The sequence below is a fragment of the Catharus ustulatus genome, chromosome 2 (genome assembly GCF_009819885.2).
Source record: "Catharus ustulatus isolate bCatUst1 chromosome 2, bCatUst1.pri.v2, whole genome shotgun sequence".
Taxonomy (NCBI): domain Eukaryota; kingdom Metazoa; phylum Chordata; class Aves; order Passeriformes; family Turdidae; genus Catharus; species Catharus ustulatus.
Window position 1 is genome coordinate 90,932,851 of NC_046222.1, and position 15,188 is coordinate 90,948,038.

Consider the following 15,188-nt stretch of genomic DNA (forward strand, 5'->3'; position numbering starts at 1 on the left):
TTTGAAAATTTGTGTTAGTCTCTTGCTTTGGGCCTTCACTACAAGCTTTACAAAATCTGTCCAAAGCAATCATAGCACAACTATGCACCTGCAGCACACTATTTACTTAGTGAGGCATCCCTATGCCTGTATATTTTAAACACTGAATGAAAACCATTTTGGTTTTACTGTAAACTTCTGTAAACAAAGAACTTGTACACTGCTTTCTGTAAAGAGAGACTGCTTAAGTTTTCTCTGGGCAGTTTTTAGTAGGAAAATGTTAATTGTCAGGCTTTGCTACTTTAGCTACGAAGACAATTTAATGCAGTTTCAGGTATTATATGACTGTGAAAATTGGCTCGCAAAATTTATTAAAGCTTTAGCAGAGACATCATCTGCTCTTCAGTAGCTTCACTCTTATTATATCTCTTAGAAAAATGAAAACACACAAGCCTAGCTCATTAAACAAGTGGGTGAACAGGAAAAAAACACAGGCTGAAAGGTCATTACAGGATATAGAGGCTGATTTTCTAAGGAGAGATAGCTGTTGTTCTAGCTGAGCAACAATAAAAAAAGTTACATGTAATTGCTGAGCTGCTGCAAAAATTTATTTCAACCATGCAGTTCAAAGAGAAAAGACTCAAATACATCCTGAAGTCTTTAAGCTGATCTCAGCACAGTTTCTGCAATACTCCTCAGGTTCTCTTGGAAGAATTGGGCTGACTATGGAAATGTTCTGGGAAAACCTGATCCTCTGTCCAGGCAGATTTCACACATTATTTATTAGCTGCTGGACTTTGCTGTATGCAGCAGAGCATGTGGGCATTGCTGATGGTGAAATCAGGCTGCTCCAGCTTGCTGGCTATGAGGAATGGCCACAGCTGAAGCATGTGTTTGAACACCCTATACCTCTGCTCTGCTTACAGGAAAATTTATTCTAGTTTCTTTTGTTTTATTTCTTGGTGGTGGTGGTTGATTGTTTCCTTTGTCCTTCCTTCCTTGTCTTCAGTCTTTTTGCCTATGGGGTTTTTTATGTTTATCCCCTTGCTGGTTGGTCCTGTCACTCAGCCTCCGAGGAGAAGTAATGACCCATTTGAAGCTGGAGCAGCTGCGCAGGAAGGAGCTACAGAGGACTGTTCATGTTTGTTTTGGTTGTGTGGTGAAATGCCCCTACTTTTCTTGTTTTGAGATAGTCATACTTTGTGGTTTTACTGGGTGGAGATTTTTATTTGTGATTTTTCCTCCAACCTACCATTGGGAAATACCCTCTGAAAACACTGAAAATTACTGGCAAAACAGGAAGAAAGTTTTACTAAATTTTCTAATATTATAAATATTTGAAATTGTCACAGCTGCCTCCATCTGAGTTCTGAGGAAGGTAAGTTACTTCAAGCAAGGTAAATCTAATGGGGACCTTACCTGACTGATGGGTCCAGGCTGGGCTGAAATGGAATCATTGACCATGGGAGGGTGGGAGAGCCCCATGGTATTTGACAGTGACAATCTTCAGGGGCTCAGTATTTTGTAACTGACAGTTTTCTGCACCTTTGGCTTTCATTTCTGCTGAGAGCCACTTTGCTGACATCCACCCATATCTAAGCTGAGCTGCTGTTGAAAGGGACAAGGCTTTACTACTTGTACTCACTCAGAGTTGCCAAAAAACATACTAGTGGGTTATTCTCTATATATCCCCTTGAAAACCTAACACAAACATGTCAAGGGTCTGTCGTCTCTGAGTCTCCTTGATGCATACACAGCTGTTTTGAAAAGGGGCTGGGATATCCTCTTGAGTATGGAGACTGAGTCAAATAACTTCACCATGAAGAGTCATGCCTTCTTCAAGTCTTAGCCAAAATAGTGAGCTAAACAGTTGCTTTACATTTTAGTTATTTGGGGTTTTTTTCTAATTGGTCTTGGTGATAAGCTTCCAAATAAGTTTCACCCAAGTTCATGGTCTATAGGACTTTCCTTGAGGCTCTGGTTTAAGTCATCTCCTGAGGGATACCTCCTGAAAACACAGACTTGGTCAGGAGTACATGGCCCTCATCCAGCTCTCCTGGACTCTGGCATTGTGACTTACTGATAGTTATCGAGGTTATCAGTCATTTTAGCCATTCCTGATACTTTGAGAAACTCTTTAATGTCAGTTCCTTCATTCTTGATCCATTTTGTTCCTTGCTCTTATAAAGCTGGTTTTTTTTCCTTCTCAGTATGAACTGCCTTTATTCAAGAGTATCTTAGGCTTTGATGTACTCCATCTTACAGTACCATCAAAAGGGTTTTGTAGAGAAATCTAAATCACCACTTTTCACAGTAGTTTGGTTTTACTGACTTGAAGAGTTGAGATGAAGCCTAGAGATTTCTTAGTGCCATTCCTCTTCCTCTGGGGAATACTGACAGTTATTCTGCGAGGAAGTTAAATAGATCAGTTTGCTTAAATGTTTGTCTGGGATCTAAGATGCTCTGTGTCTCTTTATTTCGTTAACTTACCTTTATCCTGTGGGAGTCCTAAAAAATTGAGTTTCTCTTTAAAGGACTCCTGCAAAAACCATTAAAGTAATTAAAGCTATCTCTGTTTGTGTTAAAAGACCTGTTTTCCTTTCCTACATGGCCCAAATAAGAGCTTCCTGTGATCTGAGTTCCAGCCAGGCATGTTGTAGGATGGAGTTTTACTGCTTCAACCACAATTCCTTCTGTCCAACAACATGCTCTAGTAAAAATTATTTAATGTCCTTTCTGGTTTAATTAGTGATGCCTCCAAATGTCTCCTGATAAAAGTAAACTGGTGTCAACACCAAAGTTCTGGCTTTGCTGAATGCTGTCTCAATTTCTGCTGTCATTGAATGGGAAGACTGTCAAAAATTTAAAATAACTTGTTGTATTTAGTAATTACAGTAACAAATCTCAAATTTTCAAATAATGGATATTTGTCAGTCATCAGTACCCTCGGAAGTCGGTAGGTAAGTATCCTCTCAACTGTAAAAATACATAGGTTTTCACTGTAATCTAAAATACCCCAAAAAGTATTTACAGGAAGTGAAAAACAGAAAAGGATTGTAAAATGAAAAATATATTTCACTATTTCAGTTTGGGAAAGAAAAAACCAGTCTAAATAAAAGTGCACATAACTAATGTTTCAATCCCAATTAATTTCCAAACAAACTGAACTGGTGTCTATTATAATTTTAAGATACATAATTTTGAAGTTCAGGAACCAAAAAGGACTCATTTTCTCCATGTCTCTTTGAACAATATAAATTTTATAACAAACTAAACCAAATTACTTAAAACCAGAAAGGGTATTTCCTATCTGTACCTTACAATTCTCCTGCTTGTCTGTCTGCTCTTCTCCCTTTCTGTGTCAGCCTGCATGAATCCAGAAGGAACATCTTTGGAAGGATGTGCTTCTGGATCCAAAGTCTGGATGTGGCTGCAAGAATCATAAGCTTAATAACAGGAAATGGCTGAGGTTTCATTTTGATAGAGTGGTGTACTCATCTGTGTTACCTATTGACGGAAATATATTTATTATGTATTTTTGATGTAAAAAGATGTATTTGGTGGTTGAAATGCAATAAAATTAAATCAGTTACAGATCTCCCTTTAGTTTTTGTTATGCAGACAAGATTATTCCTGTTGGTCTTACATTACTATCACAGACCCTTTATAACATGAACATAAGAAAAATGGTTTCAGTAGGTCTTCTAACAAACATTAATTAAACAGGAACATGCAGCAGTCTCAAATCCCTAGGGTATTTTAGATGCAAAGAATTGTTCACAGATTGTCTTGATGAAAATATTTAGGATCTTGTTAAATCTGGGAAAAATTTTCTCACCTACACTCTTCTGCCTTACTGACAGCTTTTTTTTCTTTCCTCCCCCAGTCATACAGCGTTCAACTCTAAAAATCACTCTGTGCAGCTGGGGACCTCCCTGCAGCTCTGGCTGGAGCACTGCTGATACACTCTGAGCTTCTGCAGTCTTTGACCTTCTGGTGACCAACACTGCTGCCTTTCCAGCCATCCTGGACAAATTTAACATGGTTAGTTGGTTACTCAGACCGACTGCAGGAGCCCAGCTGATCAGCATATTCACAGCAAATTTGACATGTTTGAAAGATGCTGAGACTTTGGGACAAATCTTTTTGGCCGTGTCTTTTTTGGCTGCTGATGTTGGCTGGGCTGTGGCTTCTTAGACCTGGGCTTTTTAGACATGGGCTTCTTAGATCTGGTGTATGCAAAGCTGTCAGTGCCCTTGTTGCAATAAAAAAAGAGTAAGAACATGGCTATGGATGTCCTTTTGGAAATGATAAACAACTGAAAATAAAAGGTGGGGAAAGCTGGGCTCACTGACTCCCCAGCGCCTGGGATTCTGGAAGGGCAGAGTCTGGCACTGCAGACAATGAGCTCATCACATAAAATAATGTTTTCTTGCTGCTTCAAGGTGAACTGGAGAGCATCTGGGAGGCTTAGGTGTTGATATTGGGGTGTTTTCCTGTGATTTCTGTTTTAAGGAGTCTGGAAAGTCAGTCTCTCCTCAAATATTAGATGTCTCAGACTCACCTGGTTATTTTTTAGGGGTTTTGCACAATCCAAACTCCAAGATTTACATATCAGGTAACAGAATTGTGGCCACTTGAGTCTGAAGCAGAGGACTAAAAATGCAGTCATTTTTATGCAAGCAACTGAAAAAGCGCTCAAGATTTTTAACGTTATAGACTGCTGTTCTGATTTATTTCTTCAGAAAAGTGGTATGACATACAAACAAGTTCTTAATTTCTCAGCACAGCCTTATCACACTGAATGGTCTTAAAACCACATTGCATTTGTTTTAGTAGAAAATAATGGTAGGAAAAAGCCTCTAACACAACAAAGCTTGCTGCTTGTACATCAATTAATTGAAAACTCACAACAAAGAACTAATGATTTATTTAATCAACTCTTCTTTTCTTTAGCTGTACTTAAAATCAGAAGACTAAATATGCTCACAGTAGTACAGCAACATGAGGTAACCTTCCTGTTCAAAACTGGGTCATTTATCACCTGACTAATTTCTGAAATCTTGATAGAGAAAAACTAGTCAGCAGCTGCAGGAGACATACCACCACCCTGCAGTGGTACTCACCAGCCCACTGCTTTTACAGCTGGTGCAGGTGATTGTCATTGGGATTTTGTACCTGAGGCAAGTCTGACTTGGTGATGCAGCTTGTAAGTCCACTGGGGTTTAAGGGTGTTATGTTTAAGAGAATCACTAAATTAAAATCCCACTGCTCAATTTGAAAAATCCCCTGTGCCAGCAGGTTTCTAATTTGTTCAGGCACTTTGGCAGAAAACATCTGCTCAAAGTAGCTGGCATGATTGAAGGAGGGTATCAGAGCAGACTGCAGAATGTCACCTGCTATAGCAGGGTGGTCTTTTTCATATTTAAGAATACATGAATATGCCAGTGCGTCTCATTGCTGTTCTGATATGTCCCTATACTTAAGTGAGTTTCAGCTATGAAATGCAAATGAAGACAACGATTTTCTGGTTATTACAGTGCCAAAGGCTTTCAAGTGGTATTCCAGGTTCCTGAGCCTGGAATATCACTGATATTTCTAATTGAGACCTGAGCATGGTCTCAATGTGTGCCTGATTCTCTTTGTCCTCAGTGCTATGCACAGCATATGTAATATAGCTAATGGTTTAATCCTGCACAAGGCTGAGTCCTCTCACCTCTCTGTTTCTGCTGAAAGTGAAACATGGTACTGCCGTGCCAGGAGAATTTAAAATATATGCTGTTGTATTGAGCTTTATATTAATCTACTTTAGTTACTTTTATTTTAAGTGCAGTGGTATAGTCATACAGCCATGCAACCTTATAAAAAATAAAAGTAGGTTCCATTTAACAGAATAAAAGCATGGAATGCTGACTCTGTTAATTAATTTAAGTTCATTGTGAGGAATACTTAGGATTTAAATGCCCTAATATAAAGTGCTAATTTAAAGGATTGTGAGTGACAGCTACATAGAAGATAGTGTGTTTTACAGATAAGGCATGAAAGTAGGATTTGGGCTATCTGGATGCCATTGCCTTTTCTTTTGTACTGAATTATTGCATAGCTTGGGACAAATTTGAGCCTCTCAGCATTTCTTTGTGTTGATCTTGACTGGGAATACCACTGTAATGAGCGAAATACAGACAAAAACATAGCTATTTGCAAGAATTGGAAACACTTTTATCATTTAAAGGACACAACACAAATATCCAGGTTTCAGGGTAAATTAGAAATACAGTGCTCCTCTAACCACACCATCTGCTCAGGCCTACAGGCAGAGCAGACTGGTATAGTATCTAGAGATAAAGCAATTTGTAGCACAGGGGAATAACAGTATCTCTGCAGTGGACATATTAAGCTGCTTTTTTTTTTTTTTTCCCCCCCTCCATTCTAATCTGTTAATCATGCACAGGGCTTAAGTATAGCTCACGGCAGACCAGACCTTGAGTGATTTAATTTTGTGCTATTTATTGAACTGGATTTAATTTGAAGATATGTTGTTACTGACTGCTCAGCAGTTCTTAAAAAAAAATGAATGCCCCCATAATGAGATTTCTGTCATGAATCAGGGATTGTGTGTTTAAAATGGGTCACAGGGCTGGTCTTTCCAAGCTCCTGTGACAGTAGCTGCACTTACAACAGCCATGCAGGTTAACCTTTGCAGAATTCACTTGAGGGGCAGATTTGGGGACACTCTTTAAAGCAGCACCTATCACCCTTATTGGTTCTTTGGTTTTTTGTTTGTTTTTTTTTTTTTTTAATTTTTCATTTGCTTAAAGCAACTGCAGCCAGCAGAGAAAGCAGAGAATAAAAATTAAAAGAGAGAGTCACATTTGGAGGTGAGTGCATGGAGCAATAAATCTGGACTAAACCACTGAAGGTGGAAGCTGGTAGCTCTGCCAGCCCAGGAGAGAGTCCACAGGAATTCCTGATGAGAAGGGGACAGGCCCCAATTTGAGAAGCTGCAAAGGGTTGAGGTACTGAGAATCCACAAACATGGTCTAGCATTTGTAATACTTTTTTGGCCTAGCATTTATAACTGCTGATGACATCACAGCAAATCTGAGAGAGAAAGAAACAATCAAATATATAAATATGCTTTGGGATGAGATGAAAAACCAGCAAAACAATGGAGACTATTTAAGTGTGCTCTAAAGAAGTAGCTATTGATTTTTAAAATTTTGATTTTCTGGTTTCTGCAGGGCTGTGGGGTCCTCCTGCAATGCTTTCACCAGAAAAGCATTACTTGGTGATTTTATTTTTCCCTCTGTGTATTTGTGTGACTGATTTTAGAGATGAATGCATCAAATACCAGAAAATTCACTGGCCAGACCTGGAGATGCTGCGCTCATGCAAGGTAGAGTCAGATAGACTGGAGGCATTGCAAGAGCTGGGACAAAGTGACTTCAGAGTGAATGGTGTCCACACCACATCCTTGCTGATACAGTGTGCAGGAATCCATACTTATAACTTTTACTCCTAGTTTGCATCAATCATGCTGTGACATCTGCAGCTCTCCTCAACTCACCTAGTACATGGGACTTAGAGGTGCTGACATGCAGCAAAATCTTTCTGCTCCTTCAGGGCAGCAATTGTTGGAAGTTGTGAGCATAGCATGTTCCTTTGACTAGGAACATGAGGAAATACTTCTGTAAGGAACGAAAAAACTAAGCAGCGCTACACTAAAATATTAAATACACCTGTTAGATCATCTACTTCCTTGCCACATAAGCCAGTTTGCTTCATTTAGCACAGCAAAAGATATTACCTTTCAAACTGGATAGCAAAATGAGGAATTAGATCCCTCATGAACTAACTGTATCACTAAAGTAATAAAGAGCTTGAATATAAAATTGCCAATGACAATCTAATGCATTCTTTTTTCTTTTTCTATCTGTTTTGCAGTCAGTCAAGGAACAGTTTCAATAGTCACCAAGAATTCTGACATTTTGTTTTTCTTTCTTCTCCTTCTCTCCTTAATTTTCTCTTTATAATGATCCTGGCTTGCTTAACAAAATTTATTTGTCTAGTAAATGTACATTTTTGATATTGTCACTGTATACCCAAGTATTTTCCTTTGATTTAGTCATAAAATCCTGACGGCTCAAATTGCTGAAAAGAGAAAGGGCGCACATAAAGTAGCATAAACCTTTTCTTCTGAGCAGCCATTAGTCCAATACAGCTGCCATGGATGTCCACCTGTCCAAGCTACCTGTTATTACTCAGTAGTATTTTGGGCAAGTGAGAAAGGTTACTTCTGTTTGTTGTTTTGGTTCTGGGGGGTTTTGTGTTTGGTTTTTGTTTGTGTTTGGTTTTTTTTGTTGTGTTTGTTTGGGTGTGATTTTTGTTTTGTTTTGTTTTGGGTTTTTGGGGCTTTATTTTTTTGTTCGTTTTTGGTTTTTGTTTTGTTTTATTGGATTTTTGTTGTTATTGTTGTTTTGGTTTTGTTTTGGGTTTTTTTTGCTTGGTTGTTTGGTTTTTCTTTCCCAAATTCAGTAAGAGTATGGAGGAATTTTTAAGGTTTTTTTTGGGGTGGGAATTATGGCCATCACAGGTCAAGATGCTCCTGGAGGGCCTTGACAATTGCATTAAAATAAAAATCTAAGGAATACTGAAAAACAAATGATGATTACAAAATATATTGCGTTTCCTCTGTAATGCAATCAGCCTATGGGCTGTTGGATGCTGTATCTGACAGCAGTTGCAGAGGATAATTTTCTTTTCCTCACACCTCCATATTTCTTCACACCCCACCTGCCCACTTTAATCTCAGACTCATAAATGGATTGGAGATGATTATACTTACTCCTCTGAGTTGATCTGTTTCCAGAAACTAGTGGCAGAATGAGGCTTTCAGGCAAATAAGGTGATCTTTTCCTAGTTAGTTTCTTCTTTGGTTATCAGAAACATGCCATTTTTGTTGTTCTCTTTTCCTATGGCAGCTGTACATTTATTCCCTCTAGCCCAAGGCACTTCAAATTCCTCAGTGGCTTGGACATCAGTTCAGCGCCTGTTTCTCTGTCCACAAGGGATAAAAAACCATTATTTTGTACTTGGTTAAGCCTCAGAATAGAAAAAGTTGTATATTCTATTTCCAAGAGTCACAGGTACAGTCGATCTCTTCTTAAAAATGGCTAATGGTACACAGATCAATATCTTAACAAAATTAAGGCTGTCAGTAACAAGACAGACACTTTGGCAAGTTTTCTTTTGCTTTTCTGACAATCACTTAATGAGCCTCCACACATACTCTCTTGTCAAAGTTTGCAATTTTTCACCCAGAGGAGTAAATTAAGGGATAACATCACTGACCCCTCATGCCCTTCCTGCTTTCTTTTAAAATGCTGTGAAAGACCAGACTTACAGCTAGTTTGGTAACCTGAGGGGCAGCTGCCTTTGGCTGCTCCAATTTTACTTGTTGGCACTTGGCCCGAGCTTCACAGAATGGTTGAGGCTGGAGTGGACCTCTGTAAGTCTTCTGGTCCAACACTCACTTAATCTTCTAACTTGTTTTTGTGTATCTGTGTAGGAAGGATTTGTAGCTGAGCTGGTCACTCTGTCTACCCTCCTCAGTCACTGGAGACAGTGGCAATCTCAAGGTGTCCTTTGTTAGCACAAATACCAGGTTTTGAATGGGATGATTTATGCCCAGAAACATCTGTTGCTCTCAGTTGACTGCAGAGAGCCCAATGCCAAAGCAGAAGTATGTACTGGGAATGCTGAATTGGAGCAGATTTATCCTCTCTCATCTTGGTATTTACCTTTTAAACTCTCCTGACACAGCTTTATGAAGCCTTTGTGTTCAGCTTACTGCTGAACTAGAGAATTTTACCCATGAAGATGGGGATGAATCTGCATTGCCCTGTCTGAACTAGTTCATATTTTATAAATGTTTTGAAATTCCAGCTAAGTGATGATGGCAGACTTTGGCTATTAATCTTCAGATCTAGTGCTTTCTTACTAGGAGTCCTTAAAGAAATAAAAAAGGCTTCTGTATATTGTCTCTATATGTCAGGGAGGACAAATACAATCCAAGAAATCTCTTGGTGGGCAAAGTGGGAATGGGATGCTATCACAATTTAGGTATGTCCACTCATACTTACACTCAGGCATACCTTCAGTAATTTATTGGCCTCTCAGCCAAGTGATTCTTTTCTGACTCATGAAAAGACAGAGTCCAGTGCTTCTTCCTTTTTCATCACCCTTTAAATAAGAGCAATCTGTTTCTATTTGTATTATCATGAAATAACTTAATTTTCTAAATACACTGAGCAATATCCCCATCCCAGACATAGCTTGTGCACTTAACCCAAGTAATTGCCTTCTGGCAGCCTTCTCTAAGAATCTGGTCTCTCTTTGCCAAAGAGAGAGCGCATTTCCTGTTCATGTGCGGAAGTTTCCAGTATTTTTAACTAAAAGTGTCCTATAGGGTTCATACCCTTAGATTGAAGGAGGCAACATCCTCTTCCTTCCCCCAGGCAGGCTCTCTCTGACTCCCGCCTACACACAGATCAGAGTCAAAATGTGAGAGGTGCATGTCTCAGCCTGTACAGTGTGAGCTGAACTGCTGCTGCTTTATACTGGAAACCCACTTCCCGCAAAGCAAAGCACTCCTCAGCCTCTCCGTGCTTTTTTCACCCTCTTCTGTTGTTGTAGTATCAACTTTATGGTGTTCTGTTTGCAAGAATTCAATTTCTTCATTTGTTTAAATGACCAGCTCGAGCTTGTGTGATAAGAACTCCTTTCAAGTACCTGAACATCTGTCTGCCATGAGGTATCAGATCATCATATTTCACAGTGCTGAGCTTCCTTACCTCAGTTCTACAATTCTCAGAAGCTGCCCCAATTTATTGCTATCTGCTTTGTGGTCAACAACTTAATTGCATTCATTGCATTCTTTTTTTTTTTTTTTAATTGACATTTCATGTTTTATCTAAGGGACTATTAAGCTGGCTTCTCTCCTGGTTTGACTTGCTTAGAAGGCATCACTTCTTTCACAGCTTCTCCTTACACAACTTCCTTCCAGAAGGTAGCAGGAGAGTCTAATTTAAGCATGTGTGGCTTAATGCCTAGGTGCAATCTAGTGGATATTTGTTATATTGCTCTCCTTTGAAGTCAGGCCACCTGAACTATTGCCAGCTTCTGCTGAAAGTATTTACCAAGCCAGGTGACAGCTGCCAGATGACTGGATGAAAAGCAAAATAAATTAAGAAACTAGAAAGTAGGTACAGAAAACAAACAAAAGAAACAGAGCAACCACAAACTTTATTGGCTATCTGTGTTTAAGGAGATTCCCGAGGTCCTCTCCTTGTTTTGTTCAGCCAGGAGCTGCCAGGACATGTCTGCAGCTGGCTGGAGTCAGGAGCTGATTCTCTTGACAAGCCGTGTGCTCTGAGCTACAACCTGCTGTTTACAGCAAAGCTTTTCCAATTAATTTCTTTGGCACACTGGTGATTCAGCTGAATATAAACACACTTTTGGAGACATCCTGTATCCCACGGTCATGACACTTCAGTTCTAAACACAGTCCTAATTTATGACTGCCCAATTTGTGAAACACTGTCTCACATAGCATTAGCTTGCGATCTGCCACTGTGCTTTGGAGAGTCCAGGTTGGCCACCTGGCCTGCCCTCTGCTAGTATCAACTTACCAATAGATGGGTCAATTACCTTGTGCAAATGTCTGCCTTTTGACAAAGAGGCTAAACAGGACCTGAATTTACGAGAATCTAAGCACATAAATTTTCTATATTGCAGGCCTCAACAGTTACTTATTTTATGGAGGTTTTAATGAGAACAAGAAATATGGCTTGTAACTAGCTTTAGACAGTGAATAATTGCCATAGGCTGGGGATTGTTACCACTTCAGCTTGCAGGGTCCCTTTTTTTCTGACAGGAAGATGACAGGTTTGAAGGGGCTTGTGAATTTGAAAGTGATAAAATGAGGTGCTCTTCCTTAAAAGGATTAGAGTTCATCTTAATGTTATAAAGAAGAACTAAGTCAAATTAAATTACCCAGGTGTGTCAGCCTCAGAAGGAAATTCATGCATATACAACCAGGCAGGGCAGGAATGGCTTGTCTTCAGACAAGTAAACTACCTGTGGGACCTACAGGACTACAAGTTACTAAAGTATACCTGATCATAAGAACAACCTACAATATACTCTGGAGCCTGCAACCCTTTTAAAAGCTATTCTGCTGTTTGTGGCAGTGAAAAATATGTTTCAAAATTGTTAGGACACTTCATAGCAAATGATGGCAATTCCAGCCAGATTAAAATCTTTCTCTGAAATCTTGCAGAATTAAGCATTTGCTCCCTCAAAGCCCTTAACTCTCAGATTTTCTCCACCCATAAGCATGCTAAGATTATGAGGATTTTTATTATATAAAAAAATAATCACAGCTAGGAACTTGCACAAAAAATAGCAGAAAAAAAATAGAGAATAACTTGACAGAAGCTCATCCATATCCAACTCCCTTTCTGTGTTTTCCAGATGGCATCCATATTATCACTTGTTATGGAAGTCATATTGATGATGTCCTAAATCTGTCCTTCAATTGTCTTGCTGTGCTTGATGCTGATGTGGGCTTGTCCTAGTTAGAATTCTTGACATTGTAAGAAGAGTCTTCTCTGAGAATTTCCTAGGATCATTTACTTTGGAATAAATCAGTCTTTTAAAATAGATATCCTAGTGGTTTTCCATGTCCCCTCACCAAAAAAGTATGAAATCTGCACTGAAGGCATATATTTCTGAGAGAGATATTCTTAATTTATGAAGGTGATTTGTTGCTTACATATTCATTGCTCATTGCCTATATAGATAAGTGAAACTATTTTTTTCTTACTGTTTCTGTAACACTATGTGTTAGGTGTTTTGGAATGCATTAGTTTTGATTTATTTTCTTGAAGTAATTTATTTTTTACTTTGAATAATATTTTTGACAGATCAGGGCATTCATAATAATTAAGATAATCCAAAGGAGTCCATCTGCTCAGTACAGTCACTCTCTTCATGGCTAGCAGGGCAGAAACAATACTGCAGTTAGGGTGAGGTGCATCACACTTCTAATTCTGGAAAAGTTAGCACTGGCAGGTTCCATGCTCTGTGAGTATGACCTGTGCCCAAGCTATTAAGGTCCACCAGTACCTAAACTGCCACACAGAGCTCACTACCTTAGGCCACATGGAGACAGTCCATAAGTGAAGGGATCATGGAATCATGCATGCCATCGCTATGAAGAAGCACTTCAGTGTTGTGTTTCTGGGCTCCTTACAGCATTGTGCTCCTTTGTGCAGCTGGTCTAGATACATCTGGGTGAGGTATGTGTAGGAACCTATTAGAACCTGATTCACCTGTCTTTCACTTGGGTTCAGAGTCATGGGAAAGTGTCTACGTTGTCTCCGGACTTTGATTCCCAGAGCAATGTAGCTCTGGAATTCCTGTCTGCTACCAACCAGTACATCCTCGCACCTGCAGAAGTCTTCTGTGTCAGACCAGGAGAAAGTGGCAAGCAGACCATGGACCTTGCAGCCACTCCTGGTAGCCTGCTTAGCTGCTCCATACAGAACTCAGGACATTATTTAGAAACTGAATCTCTTCACTTGTTTTGCTTTTATGAAGCATGCTTCAGTCTTCTTTCTTCTGCTGCTTCCTGTTAAGCTGTTTTGTCGTTATTCTCCCAGCTTTATCAGTAGTTCTCTCATGTTTTTACATATTTTCATTTTCACAGCTGCTGTTATGAAACTGAAGCAGCTCTTCAGTTGCTGAAACACTGAGTGTTTCTGTCTTTTATGCTGAAACATTGAATATTTCTTTTACTGGTGGGCTACTGAAGAGGTGCCCACTGGCACTCTCTATTTCAGTGAGTTTCCACTGACATGCCAGTGTTATGACTATGTTTGGCAGTCAATGGGGCATGTACATTTGCCAGTAATTGTTAGATTTTCCTCAAGTGTCTTTTTGCAGCACACTCTGGAGAGTTTCAAGGCATTTTATGTGCCTGTAAGTAGAGCTCCGTGAACCAACAATATTCACACAACAATATCTGACTTAATCATTCACCATTTTGATTAGACTCAGAACCAGTCCAAACGTGCCCAAGATTTTAACATCATTGTTATTTTGCATTAGAATTGCTACCTAGGCAGTATATGTCATCCCTAAAGACCTCAAGGAACACGTGCTGTAGCAAGCTAAAACAAGAACCTTCACCTTTACTATTTTAAAAATAGGTTTTCATTACTGTGTGTTTGCTTTTTATTTTTCTGGTGTAGAAATAAACTCTAGTAGTTCTTACACTGAGTGGTTTTCCCTGTGCCAATTCTTCTTCTGTTTCGAATAGCACTGAGACAGCCCTGCCAGGTTTCTGTCACAAAAATTTTGGAAGTTGATGACAGTGATTTTTGATGTATAATTTACTTAAACTGGGCCACCTGGTAACAGGAATTTTAAGGATATTAAAATTTCCCTATTTTACGAGAAATGTTGCCAGTTTTTCTCATTAATTTCACATTGTTCAATTTAATTTTCCTTACTGGTGTGATGTACAAGACTTTATAGGGCCTTGTATTCTTCCATATTTTGCAAGAGGCCATTGCATTCTCCAGATTAAGCTGACCTCTTGCTGAAGCTCTCAATAGTTTTTTCCTCATTGAGACTTGTTTTATGCAATGGGACATCCTCTGAGCATAGAAGTGGTTTGGTACAGATGAAAATATAATTCTCTCTTGCCACAAAGCTACCCGGGATTTTTCTCTTGGGAATGATATACTAAAAAACATTATTTTCATTTCCCAAATCCTCCCTCATTGATTGTGTCTTTTTGGGGAATACTGTAAGAATTCATGGCGGGCGAATTCTGGTCTCATAATTCTAGTCTCATAACTCTCATGGGAAAATGTTAAGTAACTGGATAAACATTCCTCCCCTGCTGCTCTCCAAACTGTATACTTTACATATTTTATACTCAGTCATAGATCAACTGTATTGTGCTGGGCTTAGCAGGGACAGTTAATTTGCTTCAGAGCAGCAGTTTGGGGCTGTGTTTTGGAACTGTACAGGAAACAGTGCTGATTACACAGGGATGTTTTCCTTATCTCTGAGCAGTGCTTACCCAGAGCCAAGGCCCTTTCTGCCTCTCATCCCACTCCACCAGTGAGGAGTATGAG